Source organism: Pectinophora gossypiella, chromosome 12 (genome assembly GCF_024362695.1).
Source record: "Pectinophora gossypiella chromosome 12, ilPecGoss1.1, whole genome shotgun sequence".
In the NCBI taxonomy this organism is placed as follows: Eukaryota; Metazoa; Arthropoda; class Insecta; order Lepidoptera; family Gelechiidae; genus Pectinophora; species Pectinophora gossypiella.
In genome coordinates, this window is record NC_065415.1 from 8,879,696 (window position 1) to 8,899,163 (window position 19,468).

At 36.5% G+C, this 19,468-nt stretch overlaps 1 long non-coding RNA gene across 1 annotated transcript; it reads right to left on the reverse strand.

The window, feature by feature from the left end:
• Positions 1 to 1,012: 1,012 nt before the first annotated feature.
• LOC126371383 (uncharacterized) lies at positions 1,013 to 1,837 on the reverse strand. Its single transcript, XR_007567009.1, has 2 exons — positions 1,680 to 1,837; positions 1,013 to 1,184 (listed from the first exon to the last, which is right to left on the reverse strand). It is a non-coding gene; the product is annotated as an uncharacterized LOC126371383 (long non-coding RNA).
• Between the last annotated feature and the right edge of the window lie 17,631 nt (positions 1,838 to 19,468).

The window sequence follows — 19,468 nt, forward strand, 5'->3', positions numbered from 1 at the left end:
GATTACTTCATACAGAAATAACTTCCGGCACACCGGGAAAGAGATAAACTTAAACTAGACGAGAGCAGATAAATAAAAGAATATTTTTTTTTGACGTGACTTATTGCAGATTTGCCGCAGATGGCATTAACTACTTAGCCGGACAAAGATAAAAGAATAATAATGTTTGAAATTATTCAAATTAAAAGTGGAATCCTTAATGAGGATAAATAAGGGATACTTATTGGAAATCCATAATAAATCTCATTTATAAAAATAACAATAGTAAATTAAGCACTAAATAAACTTATGAAACTTTATTTTTTCTAAACTATAGAAGTTAGAGCTTTCTTTGTTAATATTAAACTTTACATTAGTAATATTTCGAGTATTTTTAATCCGAGTTTATAGTGATTTTATTTTAAAGTTTATCTTGTATACTTACTTATATAAAAAGTTATTATATTTTTTTATAAAGTAGTGACTTAGTTTTGCAGACCAGTATTTGAAGACACTCAATTTGGGTGAGTTGAAGCCACCCTACGTTGAAGTTTTTATGTGTGTTTAGGAAAGCTCAAGTTTATCCAATGATTTATTATCCATGTAATGTTTTCAATTTGTTCTAAGTTTGTAATAAAGTAAACTGTTTAAGTCATATACTTAAGTACTTACTATAAGTCTCGTACAGAATATTCTATTCAACCAAGTGTGTCGAACATTTCTTAAGAGTAAGAAACTTTACAGGAACCAATTTATATCGGGACTCATCCTTCAAAGGCTTACCTTTGTAAAAAGGATGAGTTTTTATTAGCTTTATACTTTTATTATCTTATTTCTATCAGGTATTCGTTTTACTATTCAGGTTCCGGTATTAGTTGAATTAAATAAATATTACACTGTCAAATTGGACAGTTAGTCTGTCGCTTTGTTTTTGACTGATGTTCCGACCTTCCTAATGTCATGTACGAATTTGTAGAATAATTTGAGTGTAAGTATAGATAGGTATCTTGGTACGCAAACATTAAAAAAAATATTGTAAGTTCACTAAAATATTTATTTTTAACACTTAATAAGTAACTTTGGGTTGTTGCATTAAAATTATTATGTAATAAAATTGCGACGACTTTTCATCCGTGCCTGTTCCTGACGCGGTCGATGATCTCCTTGCCCGTGCCTATGGCTCCAACCACTCCTATCACGGTTTTCTGTGGAACACATGATAAAGGTTAGAGTAACGGATTATTATCAAACAAGACCCTGAGGTCTAAGTTGCTCTTAAGTCTGAAACTTAGAGTCAAGAAAACTGCATTAACACTGACACTGTGAATAATGGGAAAGGCGCCGCATTATTACTTGTACTTACAGTAGTAAAATTAATGTTATTAGGATTCCCTCGATGAAAGACTTTTTTGGGATAATCTGTAGCCAGGTTTACATGAAGAATCATCATCATCTTCGTAGCATTATCCCGTTTTTCACAGGGTCCGCTTACCTAACCTGAAGATTTGACAGGTCCTGTTTTTTACAGAAGCGACTGCCTGTCTGACCTTACTTGTCACGGGAAAACCAGCTCAATACTCGTTAGGTCACATACCTCCGAAAATGCCTTTCTCGGGAATGTGGGTTTTCTCATGATGTCTTACATCATGGTATTTTGTTTACATGAAGAGTAAGGGAAATAATTATTGAGAGATACTTACAGCGCCCTTCAGCAGTCCCTTGGCCCCCGCTGGTTGCGGCTCCGGCGCGGCTTGAGATCCGCCCATGATCATGGCCAGTACGGCCAACACCACTACCATAAGGCTGAAGCACTTCATTTTGAATAGAGGAGAATTGGAGAAGATGTGGCTATGAGCGATGTTGCTTGAATGATACCTTCCGGCTCCGAATGCCAGCTTTTATACTACGAATCATCAGCAGTGGGATACCCCATAAGGAAAGCTACAGATGAGAATGTGTTGAGATTTTCCTTATGACTAGTATACGAGTTGTTTTGCTGATATTTATGACACGTGTTATTGTAACTGAGTAAATAGGAGTAAGGGCGTGAGGAAAAGACTAAACCCAAGTATCAACGTCACCATTCTTAGTGATGTCACAATTTAGTGATGTTGCATTCGTGATCGTGACGTCACTATGTTAGGCACGTCATGTCTAATATTTAATTTATCAAAATAGCAATGCTTAAAATGCAACTGTAGGGTCTGATGTTGGCATTGATGATCATATAAGAATAAGAAACAAACATAACATAAGCTCACGACTATATCCCAAATGGGGTAGTCAGAGGTTCATCCATCCATCCACTTTAGAGGTGTGATAATATGAGTGATTAGCATTCATCATCATGAATTTAAGAGCAACGCTCTTGTCGGTGTAGCATTCTCCATGCTACTTTTTTAGGGAATTGGGGAGTAGTTTCCCTCTTGCCTTCCGCCCCAAAAGTTAGTTATTAATCATTATTATTCGAACAGATTTTTTTTGGAAAATATCTTTTGTTCACATTGGATGTGCATGCTCAGATGCACATCATACATTCATTAAAAAATATTAATAGGGAATTTACTATGCGCAAGTGCTTTATTTTCCTACTAAGACTCACCAGGTAAGACAAGATTGTTTAAAAGGGCAGTATTTCCTCTTTAGACGTTTCTTTCAAAAACCACGAGCGACTTACGAGCACTTGTTTTTTTTGTAAAATAAGAAAAACACTAATTTTCTTTACTTCCTTATATAATTAATTAGTTCTGTAGTAAAGTAACAACATGAGAAGCTTTTCGCTATTGTGTTTATTAATGTTTGTATCGGCATTTTTTTCGAATACATGTGACGGCGCGCCTAAAATTATAGTGAGTAGAACTTTATTTAAAATAATTTTGCAATAAGTACCTTAAAATATAAGCAGCAAAATTCTTAATGTAGATCTAAGGACTACAGGACTACAGTCTTATTAACGTTGCATCATACGCACTTAGGTAATTATTCAATGAAAGATAATTATACAATGTGGGTAATGAAGACTTCTAAATATCATATTTTAGTCCCGTGATGGATTCGAACCTGCGACCTCACAGTGACAGGCAACCGTTCTTCCAACTGGGCTACCAGTGATGGGTCGTTCCAAAGTGGAAATGTTCCCGTTGCTAAAACTCTAATAGTAAGGAAACTGGTTGCTTTTTTCTTCAAATTGTTCTTACTTGTAATCTGGTCTTATCTGCCGAAAGGTTAGGTCCTTACTGTACCAGTAAACACAGCTTTATGTCTTCAGATAAGTAATTAATTAGAGAAAGAAGCAACCATTTACGGGCACATAAATTACGATAGTTAAAGATTTTCATCATCACTAATTTAAGAGCCACGCTCTTGTCGGTGTAGCATTCTCCATGCTACTTTTTAGGGATAAATAGGGCAGTGGTTTCCCTCTTGCCTTCCAAAAAAGAAAGCAAACAAATAAAAAAAAGCAAAGCTTCATTTAAAGATTTTATTAGACACAAAAATACGTTATGAATAATTTTCATTCAACTTCAAAATAGTAACAGAACATTCATTAAAGATTTTACTCACCTATAAGTAACTGTAAGTAATTGTAATTATTTATTTTCAGAAACCTGGCGGAAGCTTCCTAGACTGCAAACCTGGAGAAGAGAACCTGTTTTTACATAAACCATGTCGTCCTAGGAACATAAGAGGCTTACTGTCTAACTACCCATGATCACCGGAAGCTACAATAAGACTGATTAATCATATTATTAGCCTTTAAGTTTATTATATTGTTTTCTTAATAAATGATTTGTGCAATACCTTACTTTTCTTTGAGTAATGTCTGGAAATAAATTATAAGTGTGTGAAACAAAAATACTTCTGCTTATATCTACAAAGGACGGACGTGGGTGGCGCTATCTTATGTTATGTGTTGTGAAAGAAAAACATTATGTTTTGGTAGGTTATATGTATTTATGTTCTTAATTTATTATAAGATTTTAACAACTTAATAATGTTATTTGTGTGTTTGTGTGTGTGTGTCAGATTTATTAAATAAAAATATAAAATTTATTCAAATCATAAATTACATAACATAAACTGCCTATATACGTCCCACTGCTGGGCACAGGCCTCCTCTCAATCAACCGGAGGGGGTATGGAGCATACTCCACCACGCTGCTCCACTGCGGGTTGGTGGAGGTGTTTTTACGGCTAATAGCCGGGACCAACGGCTTAACGTGCCCTCCGAAGCACGGAATCATCTTACTTTTTCGGACAATCAGGTGATTCAAGCCTGAAAAGCCCTTACCAAACAAAGGACAGTCTCACAAAGTGATTTCGACAATGTCCCCATCGGGAATCGAACCTGGACCTCCAGATCTTGAGCCTAACGCTCTAACCACTAGACCACGGAGGCTGTTTCCTTATCATAAATTATTAGTATTAAATTTGTTTCATTTTGTCATTTTTCGTTGAGTGGAGAGATCGATTCGCTAAAGTCAATCAACTCAAAATATAATTCTCTTAGGCGATGCGACCATGACCCGTGGTTTGCGCCTAACTGGATACCCTCAGACCTGTTGTCCTAACATATTGTACCGGGTGAGAGCTCTCAACGCTCCCTATTTGTCCGGCCAAGTAATTAATATCATCTGTGGGCATATCTATAAAAACTCACGTCAAAAAGAGTAGAAGGGAGATACGTATACTTACTTACATTAGTTTCTGTCCAACTTATTCTTTCCATCTGCATCCAACACCACATTTCAAAGCCCTCGAGTCTCTCCCTGTCTTTCTGTGTCAGTGTCGAAGTATCACATCCATAGAGGGCTATCATCAACAGCCCATTAGCGTCCCCACTGCTGGGGCACGGGCCTTCCCTATGGATGGATAGGGAGATCGGGCCTTAAACCACCACGCGGGCCCAGTGCGGATTAGTGGTTATTAACGACTGCTAATGCAGCCGGGACCAACGGCTTAACGTGCCTTCCGAAGCACGGAGGAGCTCGAGATGAAAACTTTTTTTTTGTGGTCACCCATCCTATGACCGGCCTCTGCGAAAGTTACTTTACTTCAACAATCGCAGACCGAGCGTGTTTACCGCTGCGCCACCGAGCTCCTCAAGTGCCGGCCATAGAGGGCTATACTCCACACAAAAGTTTTGATGCATCGCTTTCTGATTTTTTTGGCTATCTTAGCCTTGAATATGCATGCACCTTCGTTGTGGAAAGCTTGTTTTGCCATTGCTTTTCTGTTTTTAACGTCTAAAGTTAATCTTGAGTCATTCGTTACTATGCTGTCTCGATATTTAAAGTTCTTTACATTTTCAATCGGGATATTATAACTTAATTATTTTTAGTAGGTACTTGAGAGATCCTAATGATTGATGTTTGGAACATCAATAAAACCTATTACTTACGTAATCAGAGTAATTTTTGTTAGTGGAATAACTAGGTGAAGTTGCTTAGGAGTTTTTCCGCTGAGTTCCTATATTGAATATAAAAGTAATAATTATACTTCGCTAAATAGATTCGTTTCTTACAGTTGGTAAGTATTCTCAGTAAGTGTTCCCAGTGAGTTAGTGTTTTACTACATACAAAATAAACGATTTATTTTTTCACAAAGTTTTAGTGTATTCTATTCATGTTTGGTAATAATAGATAATGTATATCACGCGGTTTTCAGGATTTGTGCCCGGTTAGCGGCAATAGGTTCGCCTCTATTAAATACACTTTGAATAGTCAATTATTATTACATAACGAACGTCTCATCCGCCTAAAAACTACTGCAGCTTCTCACGACCTGTATAGCCGGGGAAAAGAAGCTGCAAGAAAAACCTCGTTACAGGGCCCTAGACGTCTTAAAAAAAATAACATAAAATATTTGTATACAATTGAGTAATTTAGCTGCCTAATATCATTTCTGAGACAGTTAATTCCATGCATTCATATCTTCTAAATACACAACTTTATAATAACCTTTTTTTGTAAAGTTTCTGTTTAACTACATTATTACATGGGTCCTATAAATAGCTGGTGAGGTGTGGGTGTATATACTTTACACCTCAGCCTACCCCTTCGGGGGTACAGGCTTGATGGTATTTTATTCTAATGTTATGTTGTTATTCGATTCTTGTCTTAATTTTTAATAGTATATTTACTTACTTCTTAAGTGCAGAATTCTACTTAGGTATATAGAGATTAAATAAATAAATACGGGAAAATTGTTAACGAGAAGAAGAGACTATTTCTTGAAGTGTTTTTGCCTCGTATAGAAAATTCTACTTGACTAGACAAACAAGGGGCGCTAAGGGCTCTTTCCTAGTATAATCCGGATAAACTATAAAGTATCTACCTTGTATACGTAGACATTTATAAAAATACAAAACTAATATAGTAGGTATACAATTTAAGTAAATAATCACTAACCAATCAGAGGTACGGCCACGCACGAGCATTAATATGTATACACTTTAGTACCATGTCATATTAACTTTTTTGACAAATTGAACTGTAAGTCTCACTAAAGGTCAAATGTGTTAGTACGATAGAGTCCTAAAGTGGGTACATTATATTGCTCATGACTGTACATCCATAAGATGAACTAAGTACCTACCCTCACTTCACCGAGCTTACTGTTTGTTTGTTTTTAGTTGTTTCTATTGGTCACTAATCAACCTACCAATTATTAAACCAAAACAAAATAAATTGGGGGGTCCATATCAACATAGCCTTTAAACAGGGTCACCAAATTCGTCGTACCTAAATAATTTAAACCTTTCCGAATTTCTCTTTTTAGTTTTTGAAATAGAATTGAAAGCTGTAATTTCTGCCCATAGATGGACTTTCGCGAAATGAATATTTTAATCTTTACTTCATTTGGCAAGCAGTATAAATGAAAATGAAAGGTTATACCTAAATTCAATCAACTGAACTCGTAAAACTTCACTAATAAAAATGTTTGTTGAGAGGTAGTCATTGGAGAAGCCTACAATTGCGATCACAAATGGGGTGATGTAGGGCCTTATTTTGAATCGCTCGTCCCAACTGCGTGCCCAAATATATACCGTCTGATCTTGCAAATGAAAAGTTCTGATATGCTACGTCCCATTTCACGTGTAATATACTTTTGCACATGAATCGTAAAGGAACGGTTCAAAAATACGGCTCCTGTGTGTTCACGTGACTTATTGTAGATTTGCCGCATATGGCATTCACTACTTGGCCGGACAAATAAGTACCACAAGACAGAAGACAATAAAACTCATACTTAGTGAAAATACAAGTTGTTTAATGCCCAAATGTTATATAACTGTAACAAAAACAAAATATTTACAAACAACCGATTGCTTTATTTATATATCAGAAGTGGAAGTATTTTACCGGTTACCATAAAGAAATAAAGACTTTAGTGTTTTACTAGACAATAACTTGAATATTACAGAGTAACAAAAATCTCTTTAATTAAGATAAAAACATAGTTCAAGTTGTCATGGCCGGATCGTGAATTTGTGGGGCCCTGGGCTGAAACTACTTGGGGGCCTATCTTAATACTCAACTAATAGCAAAAAATATTTTAACAGACATTTTTTTTTCAAATTATGGTCTACTTTTTAGCGGGATCTGGGGGCCCCTTGTAACCCCGGGGCCCTGGGCTGCAGTCCAATCAGCCCATAGGTAGATCCGGTCATGCAAGTTGTATCACTATTTGTTAAATAAATATAATATTATACTACATACGTATATAGCTGGAGACCAACTGACTTACTGACATAGTTGTTCTCAGTCGACTTACTGACAGAAGGAGCGTTGGGGGTAAAATAATGTATCGTATGGGGGGTGTGATCGGGACCTTATATACATAATTTTTTGTACTTAATACATCGGTAAAGGCGCCTATCCTTGTTTGGATTTCTGAAAATAAAATTAAAATGATTAGTAAGTAAGTAAGTTAAGTAGGTTAATCAATAAATATACTTATATATTCAAAAAAAAACGTTTGACTTGACGAAGTTACGTATGTTTCTGATTATGTGACAAATTGTATTACATATTATAAGAAAATTATGTACTTATTGAAAATTGTACAATTCATCGATTATAATATTATAAATATTGTTTTAAAAAATATACTTAAGTAGATTTTTACATTACTTAAAATAAGTTGGTTGAAACTTTTCTTACAGGTGACAGAATAAAGATATGCTTAACCTATTGCAGGTTTATAATTACATTTTTAAACTAAAATGTATTTTTTAAATATAATTACGCATATAAAAAGTGATTCTCATTAGTTAAATTACAATTATGATTATTTCTATATCTTATATTTATTTTATTTTTGACTTTTCGAGCTTCACGTCAGGTCTTCTTCAATCCATTTTAAGAAATTGTATTCTGAAGGGCGTATAAATAACAATATTTTTTATTTATTAATGGTGATTGGTGGCATATATAAGTAATTATTATATTAATAATCTCACTCGTTTAAACGGAAGAAATACTCACAGCTTGGTTGATTGCTCCTTTAAGGATGTCAGCCGAACCTGGCTGTGGCTCGGCTTGTGACTTGCCCATCATCATAGCCAACATAGCCAGCACTGCTACGGCGACACTGTAGAACTTCATCTTGATATTTCAGAGATTTTGAGGAGACTTCACGGGTTTGCTGTCAAATGCCGCATCCGATTTATAGGACCTTATATAAACGTATTCTATGAGGAAAGCTAGTTAAACAGGATAATTTTTATTATGAACACCTTAAGGATGTTTTTCTGTACTTATCCGTTAATTATTATTATTCTTTAATCATGAATCGTTCCTCATACTGAGAAAAGGTTTTAATGGCACGTGTCACTTTCTCATAATAAATACCAATTACTATCACAATGTTAACTCCTTTCAGACGACGCCCTGAGCCGAGGTTCGCGCCCAACTGGGCACCCTCAGGCCTGTTGTCTTAAATGTTGTACCGGGTGAGTGCCTTCAGCGCTCCCCATTTGTCCGGCCAAATAGTTAATGCCATCTGCGGCAAATCTACAATAAGTCACGTCAAAAAAAAATCACAATGTTAAGTATGTTTATAGTTTATATACATACATACGCAAGTAAGTACCTATTTTATGTGGTGGGCTGTGTTATAAATAATCAAAACACAATTTTCAGTAAATTTCGAAGCGTATTTGTATATAAGATGGATACAATCGTCGCTGATGTCGTGAACTGACGTATCTGCAATTTTTGGCGGAACTGATTCGCATCTTTTACAATGAGGGACTTTCCAATCGACGTTCCCCAAACACACGATAGATGGCGTTGTTCACTTTTAACTTTTTTTTTTAATCTTTATTTATTTGGGAGTTTTTGTCCTACAGGACATGGCAACTCCATAAATCTTACTTTTTACATTGCTTATAATATTGCTTCTCAGCAATAACCATATCACAGGTGAGTCTCGCGGCGTCCGAACTTGGTATCGACAGAATACTTTGGAATATACCAACATTCGCCTGTGATATATTAAACCTACCCAGCAACAACCTTCTTTCCGCCTCGTTCTTTGCACACTCCATCAGTAATATCATCACTTTTAACTTGATATTTACCTATTTCCTCATTGCTGGGGTACATAATTATTCAAAAATATAATGTAATGGCAGAAACATATATAAAACTAATTGTTGCTTGATATTTGGATCACATTATATATAGAATGATGTAGCTACCTATATTGCTTCTCTTTATTTTGATCAGAATAATAGTGGGTGGAAGTTGTAATTGTACCTTGGTGTAATAAAAAGTATCATCATCAAAATATTAGAGAAACCGCAAAAACCTCCTGTGTGTCGCGCTGTCCGGTAGTTGCGTGTGACGCGCGGTGTGAAGCTGATGCAGCGAATTAGTTTTTGTGTACTTCGCTTGCAAGTGTATAAATTCCTACCTACATGATCTTTATTTATTGTACTATTTGTTCGAGCATGATATTATATTGCAAATTGGAAGCGACGATGGTGAATGTCGGTGTACGGACAAACCAAAGTTGGTTTTTGTTGCACCGTCAATTGTAAACAAATGTATTAAGTACTGTACTTATTTTTAATAAATAAAATAAAATAAATAAATGTATACCCAAAAACAAAGAGAAAAGATGCGTATGACTGTTTTCCATGAAATTAGAAGTTTAAACGAAGAAAAATCTAAACAACGCCATCTATCGTGTTTTTGGGGAACGCTGATTGGAAAGTCCCTCATGGGACACAAATCACTTTAGCAAAAATTACACATAATACTTACGTCACTTAGCAAAGTCAGCCACGAATGTGTATTTTTTGTGTGAAATCAACTTGTCTTATGTGTCTGTTTTTGTGTATAATAAACTATTAAATAAATATATATGATGAACTGTCAAATGAAAGGTAATCAGGCCATGGTCCTTAATGCTGAACACATTCTATGTTTTGTAATTTTTTCTTGTCCAGCTGAGAAGTTACAGATTCCAACTTAGGTCCAATTTACGAACACATATCTAAATGACACCTAACTTTTGTAAAAAAATTATCGCATTTTTCGTAGTTTTCGATAACTGAATCAAAAAATAAAGTTAATAACATGCCTAATTTTGGTGGCTGTTTTCCAATAAAATAATAGGGCAAACTTTATCTTTTATTAGTTACATGTGCGGCGAATAAATCAGTAACTAAATAGGTAAAATTTATATTCTTTTAATAATAAAATACTTACATATTTTATTTTTCGGAGTTTGCATTTGTCCTTCAAGTTACTTACTAAAATACTACTTCATTTAATATTATTGTCATCTGTTTTACTAACTAACACACTTATTAATTAACTTCTTATAAATACTCATATTTGACAGGTCCGGTTTTTTACAGAAGCGACTGCCTGTCTAACCTTCCAACCCGCGATGTGAAAACCAGCCCAATACAGGTTAGGTCACATACCTCCGAAAATGCATTTCTCCGGAATGTGGGTTTCTTCACAATGTTTCCTTCACCATTGAGCACGTGATAATCATAATATATATATTCTTATAATCTCTTTATAAATACTATATAATATGTATATAAATAGTATACATATGAAGTACATTTTAAAGAAAATACTCCAAACAAAATTTGCGTACATGATTTAATGGACAATAGAAAGTCACTTTAAACCATGTGGCTTAGTCAGGAAAAACATCTTTAGGTATTCTAATAGCTTTCCTGTTAGTACATGGATTTCAATAGTATATAAAGTAGAGCTTAGAAGCATAATGTATCATTTGAGCACCGCTCGTAGCCACATTGTCTCCAGTTTCCAAAACTCCTCCTCATCAACATGAAGTGCTTCAGCCTGATGGTAGTGGTGTTGGCCGTACTGGCTATGATCATGGGCGGATCTCAAGCAGCGCCGGAGCCGCAACCAGCGGGGGTCAAGGGGGTCCTGAAGGGTGCTGTAAGTATCACAATATAACTATTTTCTTACATTTGTAATTATACATCCTTATTTCCCTTACCGGTAACTGAACTGGTAATGGATTATCAGCTCTTTTTAATACGGCATATTATCCACTATTTTCTAGCTCTTTTCTTGTTTTTCTTGACTGATTTTGAAAGAATTTTAAGTCCATTTAAGTATGTTACTTTGCAAACCAATATTGCAATTTTTTGAGTTGTTAATTATTACCCTTTATTATGTGTTCCACAGAAAACCGCCATAGAAGTGATTGGAGCCATAGGCACCGGCAAGGAGATCATCGACCGCGTCAGGAACAGGCACTGATGAAAAACCATCGCGTTTTTATTGCTTTAACCAAATGTTAGATATTATGTTTTAAATTAATAAATAATTGTATTTTATATTTTATTTAAATTTTTCTCATTACGAAATTTTCCGGTCCCGGTTAGGTTTCTTCTTTTTCTCTCGTATGAATTGTACGAGCTCATCAACTCTGATGTCTTATGTATGACTATTAAGCCGCCATAGGTGCCTGACATGGCTTATGTAACGACTAAATTCTTACTTTTAAGTGAATAGTAGCCAAGACCGACTGCTTATGTCTTTCGAAGCGCTATCTGCGGCAAATCTACAATAAGTCACGTCAAAAAAGAAAGGATCATTTTGCTTTCAGACAATCGGGTAACTGAACTGGGGATCAAAGACAACACACATACATAAACTCACGCCTATTTCCTACGCCTATTTCCACCTACTGCTGGACGCATCATCTTCTACATATATAAAAGGAGAAAATGACTGACTGACATATCAACGCACAGACTAAACGGCTAAACGTAGGCACTTGAACTTTCAAAGGGATGTAGCTTAAGTACCGTAGAGGTGCACTAAGGAATTCCCGAAATTCCCACGGGAACAGGAATTAGCGGGAAAACCCTTTTGTATAAAAATTCTAAACCGCTTAAGTTAGACGCTTGAAATTTGGCATGCAAGTACCTTAGTAAACTTAAAGCTTAGTTGCAACAGGACATTGCAAAATTCCCACGGAAACGGGAGTTAGCGGGAAAAAACATTTGTATGAAAAAATCTAAACCGCGTAAGATAAATGTTTTCAATCTAGCATGCATGCATACCTTAGTAAATATAAAGTTTAATTATGGCTGTAATTAAATTAAGCATTTCTTAACCTTTCTCCCACACACACAAAGATCTCTCTTTTATAACACGCCACGCGGACGAAGTCGCGGGCAAAAGCTAGTCTTGTATAATTTTTCAACCGTCACGGTATTTATCCTCTATTTTACGCAGCATAGTCTTTTGTTTTCGGCTCGCGATGACCAATAAGCAGGAAGCGTGTGGGACGCGGGGGAGGGACGGGAGGGTTTCAGTCAGTTAGTTGACTGACAGTTGACGACAGAGACTACCGGGGTTGCGACGTTTCAACGATTGTCGATGTAAATCACTATTTATTATTTTCTTTCTTAGATTAGACTTTCTATTAGGCACGCCTCATAATTGTAATTTTCACACTTATGATTTTTCTCTTAATAAAATAAAAAATGCTACATGATTGTGTACTCAACTATGCTGTTTCATTTAAGATTCTAGAAGTAGGTATGTAATAATTGGTAGATCGCGCAGGGTCTCGTTATTCAACAAGAGATCTTGGGTCCAATCAAGTTGGCTACCCCTGACCTATACCATAGTTACGACAATAAACTTTTCATTTCATTCTAATTTTTATAATGGGTCAAGCATTCAACTCCAATTTATCCAGACATGTTTGTAATCGCAAATACATTTTTTGCGATGAAGCAACAAATTTAAGATTTTCGGATTATCGCGCCGCAGACATTTATAAGTATTATGATGTTAATTTTAATTTGAGACCTCCATGTGTTCCTCAGAAAAATTGTGAATCCGGTTCGGTACCCTAAAAAATAAATTAAAAAAAAATATAAAAAAAAATATTTATTATTTTCAAACTCGACTTCAAATTCTAAAAGTAAGGATTATAGTATTTTGATGTTAATGTTAGGTTGTTGGTTAAGTATGTCAGACTACTAGTAGATATTTTTTGTTTTTATAGCACCCGTGCTCACCCATGCTTAGGGAAACTAATAAAGAGAAATTTATCTCGAAAAAATTCTGGCTCGGACGGGGCTTGAACCCGCAGCTCTTGGCAAGCCGGGATGAGCGAGTTAACCATTACACCACCGGGTCTTTCTCCTATATCCACATAGCATTGAGGAGGAGCCATCTGAGTCAGATCTTTTTTCGATTTAAATTACCTACTACTAATTTATACTATATAGAATCTATCTTTGGTTATTAGGTTTTATTTTTGCCAGCTTAGTAACCAGTCTCAGATCATTACCAGGATTCCAAACGGCCTCTGTGGTCCAGTGGTTGACCGTTGGGCTCACGATCCGAAGGGCCCGGGCTCGAATCCCGGTGGGAACATATAAAAAAAATCACTTTGTGATCCTTAGTTTCGTTAGGACATTACAGGCTGATCGGGTGATCTGAAAGTAATGATTGTCCGTGCTTCGGAAGACAAGTAACAAGTGAACTGGTCTCGGTTACTACTTACTGATGTGGGTATAATAAGACTTTGACGACTCGGATAGCCTTGGGTTGATGAGGTTGGTAATCCACCTATTAACCCTAACACCTAATAAAATCGTAATAACCCACACGATAAGAGACCAGGATTCCAGAGACCAGGATATGGTTAGTCGTTGCAATATATTACTTCAGCGATTTTTCCATATCTTTTTACATATTATGCAAATATTTATTATTACTTAAAAGAGCAAGCTTCACAATCATCATCAGCCGTATGACGCCCACTGCTGGGCATAGGCCTCCCCCAAGGCTTCACAATAACCAAACTTATTCGAACAAAGAGAAAAATTCGATTTGGGAGTTAATAGTAAACAAATGTTTTTTTATAAAACAATTAAATATATTATTATAATAAATAACAATTTCTTAAATGTTTTAATATAGACTCGACTCGGCTTTTATTAGTTCCTGTTCCTGATGCGATCGATGATCTCTTTCCCGGTGCCTAGTGCTCCAACCACTCCTAAGACGGTTTTCTGTAAAGAAAGATAAAAAAAAACAATAGATTTAATGTATTATTTTACATGTAATTATCTTTAACAAAACATAATAAATAAGTTAAATAAAAGAATACTGACAGAGATACTCTCTGTAGAACAAAGGATAGAGAAGTTCAGCTGACAGGGGTAAAACCTAGCATAATTATACTGAATTCGAATGGTAAAAGCTCGAAAAAATCGTCGTATTTTCGTAATTACTTACATTTACCAACTCATGTCGGTAAATCCTAAAACTTAAATCTTAAGATTTACCGTAGTTCGAGCTTTTACAGTAACATAATATATATATACACTATACACCTCTTCCTACATTTTCGGGACAGGTGTGATGCTGAGTTTTGATAATTAGGATATTAACTAAATCAATGTGAAATACTTACAGCACCCTTCAGGGCCCCCTTGACCCCCGCTGGTTGCGGCTCCGGCGCGGCTTGAGATCCGCCCATGATCATGGCCAGCACGGCCAACACTACTACCATCAGGCTGAAGCACTTCATCTTGATGTGGAAGAGGTTTAAACACTCGAAACAAATGTTCTTGAATGATAAACTTCAGTTTCAAACTTCAGTTTTTATACTAGATAGTACTCATCTTCACCGGGATAATCCATAAGGAAAGCTAAAGGTAATAGTGTTCTATGAGTTTCCTGATTATTGTTCAATTATTTATTGTTTTTAACACGTGTTGTTATGTTTAGTATTATCCTATTCTGTGACGTAGTATTAAAGAAGTATGAATATGGGGAAGTAGGCCAATGGAGTAGAACAATAGAGTAGAGCGGTATTTTGACGTAACTACTGTTGTATTTACCGTTGGGGTAGGCACAGACCACGGAATTCCACTTACTACGATCTTGCCACACCACATTCGGCTCTTCCTCTATCATCAAAATCTTCATGACTTAGGGAAATTTAAAAACCCCACAATGTTAAGTAAAATATTACTTCGGTACTGAATGATGTGATAGTATATATTGTCAGGAATGAGGAACTTTTCAGGCTACGTTCTCCAAATAAAAAAAAAACAGAGATTGAACGTGATAATTATCTATTTTCTCATTACTCGAGTACGTACTAATATAAAGTACTTACAATGTAATGGCAGAAGCATATTATATAAATATTATGTGTAGAATTATGTTGCTACTTATTTTTACTAGAATAATAATCGGTGGAAGATGTGGGTGTGATAAAAAGGGTCATAATTTATACCTAAATTATATATAGCTACAAACCCATGTACCTATTGACTGACTGACATAGTTGTTCTCCCAGAAGGAGCGTCGGGGGGTAAAAATAATGTATGAGAAAAGTGATCGGGACCTCCCGGTGAGTATGGGAAAACTTCCAGATCTTGGAAAACTGCTCCGCATCAGGGAGACACTCTACGGCCTGGCAAAACTATAGCACCTAGAACTTTTTTGATTTCACGAGACCTATTTAAGTCTTGGTCAAATTTTATCGCCGGTGAAAAAAAAAGAAAATGGCCGAAAAACAAGATGGCCGCCATACAAAATTTTATTTTTCCAGAAAATGTCTCGGGGGTAAAAACTGTGAATGGGGGTGTAATCGGAACGTATTGTTGAGTATGGAAATACTTCTCGATCTTGAAAACCTGCTCCGCATCAGGGAGACACCCTACGGCCTGGTGAAACTATCGCACGTGGAACTTTTTAGTTTTCACGATACCTATTTAAATCTTGGTCAAATTTAGTTGCCGGTAAAAAAAATCAAAATGGCGGAAAATCAAAATGGCCGCCATACAATTTTTTCGTTTTTCCTGAAAATGCCTCGAGGGTAAAAATGATGTATAGGGATGTGATCGGATCGTCATGTTGAGTATTTCAATACTGTTTGATCTTGAAAAACTGCTCCGCATCAGGGTGACACCCTACGGCCTGGCAAATCTATAAAACCTAGAGCAATATTTTTTTCACGAAACCTATTTAATTCTTGGTCAAATTTTAACCCGGTGAAAAAAAAAACAAAATGGCGGAAAAACAAGATGGCCGCCATACAAAATTTTGTTTTTCCAGAAAATATCTCGCGGGTAAAAACTGTGTATAGGGTTGTAATCTGGACCTCCCGTCAAGTATGGAAAACTTTCCTGATTTTGGAAAACTGCTCCGCATCAGAGATACATCCTACGGCCTGGCGAAACTATCGCACCTGGAACAATTCTTTTTTCGCACAACATATTTAAACCTTAGTCAAATTTTATCGCCGGTGAACAAAAATCAAAATGGCGGAAAATCAAGATGGCTGCCATACAAATTTTTCGTTTTTCCTGAAAATGCCTCGGGGGTAAAAATGATGTATAGGAATGTGATCGGAACGTCATGTCAGGTATGAAAATACGTCTGGGTTTTCGATAGCTGCTCCGCATAAGGGAGACACCCTACGGCCTGGCGAGACTATCGCACCTGGAACGATTCTTTTTCCACAAAACCTATTTAAATCTTGGTCAAATTTTATCACCGGTGACAAAAAAAAACAAAATGGCGGAAAAACAAGATGGCCGCCATACAAAATTTTGTTTTTCCAGAAAATGTCTCAGAAGTAAAATTGATGTATAGGGGTGTGATCGGAACGTCATCTTGGAAAACTGCTCCGCATCAGGGAGACACCTTACGGCCTGGCAAAACTATAGCACCTAGAACTTTTTAGATTTCACGAGACCTATTTTAGTCTTGGTCAAATTCTATCGCGGTAAAAAAATGGCGGGAAAACAAAACACGCGAGCAGCTTGCTGCGAGCGAACCACGCGACATCTAGTTTATACCTAAAAGCAACGATGAAAGATGCATTTATGTCTGTTATCCATGAAATTAGAAGGTTAAACGAAGGAAAATCTTTACAGCTTTTTTTTTTTGACGTGACCTATTGTAGATTTGCCGCAGATGGCATTAACTACTTGGCCGGAGTGGGGATATTGTTTTTGAGAAACGTAGCCTGGAAAGTCGGTCATTAAAGATCAATTTGGCAAATAAGCGAATTGAACAATAAGGGATCTCAACGAAAATAAATAAAATTTTCGAACATTTTTTTGGGAGTTGTAGGTACCTGTCACAATAATTGTAATTATAAGTATTTTTTTTTTTAATTTCCTGGTCTGGCACATTTAGAGAAAGATATTTTACTTTTTCCTGGCTAACCTTATAAGTCATGCGGTCATGGGTTTAGGCTGAGTACATGTACACCTGCTACCTACCAGGACAACAGGTAGGTACCTACTTACACCCTTTTACGTACGATAAGTCAGGAACGCATAGAAATATTTGTTACATAACCATAGAAACAATATACTTATAAGTCTACGTACAGAAGGAACAAACCACTACCCCGTCCCGCACCGAAACACGATACCGCAACAGTCTCTGTAGACTGGGTTCGCTACGAGCTCTTCAGCCTTGGATGTCTTGCTAGTAAAATATGGGTCTTTTTCTTCTATCGTGTGGGGGTGTCTAGTGTCATGGTTACTATTGAGCCGCCAAAGGCCCCTGACATGGCTCAAGTAACAACTACTTACTTACGTCAGTAAGTAGTAACCGGGACCAACGGCTTAACGTACTTTCCGAAGCACGGATCATCTTACTTTCGGACAATCAGGTGATCAGCCTGTAATGTCCTAACCAAACTAGGGACCAAAAAGTATTTTTTGTGATATGTCCCCACTGGGAATCGAACACGGGACCTCCGGATCGTGAGCCCAACGCTTAACCACTAGACCACGGAGGCCGTTGAAATGTGGGTAAGCATATTCGTCGTGTTCATACGTCATGCTCGTCCTGAGGCATTATCATCTCGAAATACTCTTAAAACCGTACTTTTCGTATTCTTAATTAGAAGTAGGCTTTTAAACATTTTCTTGTTTTTCCTGATTACCTCTAAAGGAAACCTTTGCTTTTTCCTTTAAAGATAACCTAGAACTATTACTTATCGTAGTATATAAACTGCAGGTTTGAGACAAAATGCATCACTTAACAGCAGCATAGACTGTAGCTAAGTTGTCTCCAGTTTCCTACTGTCTTCTACATTAATCATGAAGTGCTTCAGCCTGATGGTAGTGGTGTTGGCCGTACTGGCCATGATCATGGGCGGATCTCAAGCCGCGCCGGAGCCGCAACCAGCGGGGGCCAAGGGATTACTGAAGGGCGCTGTCAGTATCTCCCATTAAGAACAATATACCAATAGCTATACTTATATTGAATGTAGCTATGTATAATACGTATAATCTTGTGTTACCTGTATAACACATTTTTATCGGTAAAGCGACTCTTAACACGATCGAGACACCAAAGGCGTGGTGACTGTGCTGGTCTGGTCGATATACCCAATCTTCCTAGTCTTGTCACACTTACTGTCAGAATTATTGTCCATTATCGTAAAATAAATAGTAATAAGAATTATGAGCGTGCCCACTGAGGGATCATCTGTAGCATGTCAGAACTTTGAGGTCCTGAGCGCATCAGGAATCTAAACCAAATCCAAGTTTTCAAACGATTGTAAATCCATCCTTTAATTTGTAAAAGTAGACACTCAAAACTTAGAATCAGTTTTTAAGGTGGTTCCTCAATTATCCAAGGTAGACCACTATACCTCATAATCCAACGAATTCATTCATTAATTAATCGGACATTCCGTGACGAGAGGACGCTAATAACGACATAGCTATCAGCCGTCCCAAACGTGCGGACTAGTCGATACTAGGGGTGGTGTTAATAAACTAATCTCAGCTGAGACTGCCCTCAGGATCATGCTCAAGTCTCTGTTTTTATATGAGAACTTGTCACATTGACATGATCTTGAGACTGTCCAGTCTCGAAGCTGAGATTCGTTTATTAATACCACCTTAGATTTGCAATGTTGTTTGCAAGAGTGACTGTATTAAACTATTTCTTATGCTTATGATGATATTAAG